Source organism: Crocuta crocuta, unplaced genomic scaffold, assembly GCF_008692635.1.
Source record: "Crocuta crocuta isolate KB4526 unplaced genomic scaffold, BGI_CrCroc_1.0 scaffold3042, whole genome shotgun sequence".
NCBI lineage: Eukaryota > Metazoa > Chordata > Mammalia > Carnivora > Hyaenidae > Crocuta > Crocuta crocuta.
The window spans coordinates 16,917-19,390 of NW_027532740.1; the positions used below are offsets into that span (position 1 = coordinate 16,917).

Below are 2,474 nucleotides of genomic sequence, written 5' to 3' on the forward strand. Positions count from 1 at the left end.
GAAGCTGAGGGAAGAGTGTTCCAGGAAAGGGAATAGCAAGTACAAAGCATTAGGATGGAAAAGAGTTTTATTATGTTTGCAGAACAGCAAGAAGGCCATGTGGCTGGAGCTAAGTAAGCAAGGGGAATAACAGGAAGGAATAATGTGGAGAAGATAGCCAAGGCTAGATCATGTATAACCTTCTAGGCCATGGTAAGGACTTTGGGTTTTATTCTTAGTCCTATGTGCTAAAAATACTGGATTTCTTTCTTTCTTCTTCATCTTCTTTTTTACTTAAGACAAATTAACCTTTAACTGAGGTATAGTACACATACAGAAAAGTACACAGATCATAAGCTTTATGAATTTTCATGAAGTGAACACATTCCTATCCATAGCATCTAAGTCAATAAACAGATCATTACCCATATCCCAGAACACTCCCTTGTCCCCCTTTCCCATCATGTCCCTCCCCTAACTCACTNGTTTTGCTTGTTTATAAACTTTATATAACAAAAATACTAAAGTATGTACTCTGCTGTATCTGGCTTCTCTCATTTAATATTATATTTGGGAGATTCATCATTGTTGTGTTATGTAGCAGTAGATCATTTATCCTTCGTGCTGTATAGAATTTTATTTTGTGACTATACCATAATTTATTCATACATTCTACTGTTTATTGATATCTAAGTAGTTTCCAGTTTGGGACTATTATAAATAGTGCTGGTGGTTCTGGTCCTTGATGGCAACATAGGAAGCTCCCAAACTCACCTCCCCTCGTGCACATACCAAATCTACAGCTACACATGGGAAAACTTCTTCTGAAAGAAATCCAGAAACTAGCTGAGTGACTCCTACACATTGGGCAAATGAAAAAAAAAAAAACCCACATCAAAATGGGTAGAAAATGCTGAGACACAATCTTACCATAAACCCCACCCCTGGTGCAGCAATTAGGAGGGAATGCAACTCCAAGCTTCTCTCTGAGGAGTGAAGAGTTTGGAACATGTCTACCTGAGCTACATGTTTGGGCCCCCCTCCAAACACCTAGCTTTGAAAGACAATGAGGCTTGCAGCCATGGGACCCACCAGATTAGAAAAAACAAAGAAAAAGTTTTTAATGGACTTGTGAAGACTCACTGTGGGAAACTCTTCAGGCCTACCACAGAAAGAGCAGAAAGAAACACCCATATCCCAGTCTTTCCCTAAAAAAGGCCCATTTACATATTTTAAAAGTTGCTTCCTGAAGGTTAGGCTTCAAATTAATTTGGTGCACATCTAGAGACAGACTGCAATCCTCCCTGGAGATGAGGAAAGCCAGCATGTACCATCCCCACATTCTCCCTTTGGCCCACTTCAGGTCACTAATGTCTCTCTGGGATGAGCCTTTATACATGCCTGGCATCCTGGCTTTTGTGGCTGCTGTCCAGAGGATATACCCCTTGATCACCTGGCTCTGTCAGCCAGTGAGGCTTTAGTTCCAGATCCCACAGGACAGTAGCAAACAAAGAAACATTTCTTAATTGGCTATCTACCCAAGGTTCAGTGCAAAGGGAGCATACAGTTATGCCCAGATCCTGATCTTTCCTAGAAGGAAATCTACTTGCATAGTTTAAAAGCTGCTAACCAACAGCCTGGCTTCTAATCAGTCTGCATCTAGGTGCTGACTGAGATCCCCCTTTTGGGAGACTGACAGGTCTTGACACACCATCAACTACTGGGAGGCACTAAGAACAAAAAAGTGGCTTAGACAATTACACAGGTTTGAGAAACAGCCAAGAGCTAAGGCTGAACTGATTGATAAGATTCATCTCCTACATAAGACCACTCTGTCAAGCCTGGGAGAGGTGGCTGTTTTATCTAATATGCAGGAACCAACACAGAGTGAAAGAAAATGAAGAAACAGAAGAATATGTTCTTACAAAAGAACAAGGCAAAACTCCAGAAACAGACCTTAATTAAATGGAGATAAATTATTTGTTTGACAGAGTTTTAAAATGTGGTCAAAAGATGATCATCAAGGTCAGGGGATCAATGCATGACAAAGTAAGAATTTCAACAAAGAGACAGAAAATATTAAAAAGTATCAAACAGAAATCAGAGCTAAAAAATACAATAACTGAATTTAAAATGTCAATAGAGCAGACTAGATAAAGTGGAAGAAAATATCAGCATACTCAAAGACAGAAAAGTAGAATTCATCCAATCAGAGGATGTAAAAATAATGAAAAAGTGTGAAGATAAATTAAGGGAATTACAAGACTCCATCAAGCAGACCAATACTCACATTATAGGGGTCCCATAAGGAGAAGAGAGAGAGAATGGGACAGAAAGCTTATTTTAAAAAATAACTGAAAACTACTCTAACCTAGAGAAAGAGACAGCTACATCCAAGAAACCCATAGAACCCCCCCAAAGAGGAATCCAGAGAGACCAACACTGAGACACAATAAAACTCTCAAAAGTTAATGAAAAGAAGATAAAAGAAATTA

At 39.2% G+C, this 2,474-nt stretch overlaps 1 protein-coding gene across 1 annotated transcript in view; it reads right to left on the bottom strand.

Moving 5' to 3' along the window:
* The window catches only part of TMLHE (trimethyllysine hydroxylase, epsilon), a 65,489-nt gene that overhangs the window by 2,188 nt on the left and 60,827 nt on the right, over positions 1-2,474 (bottom strand).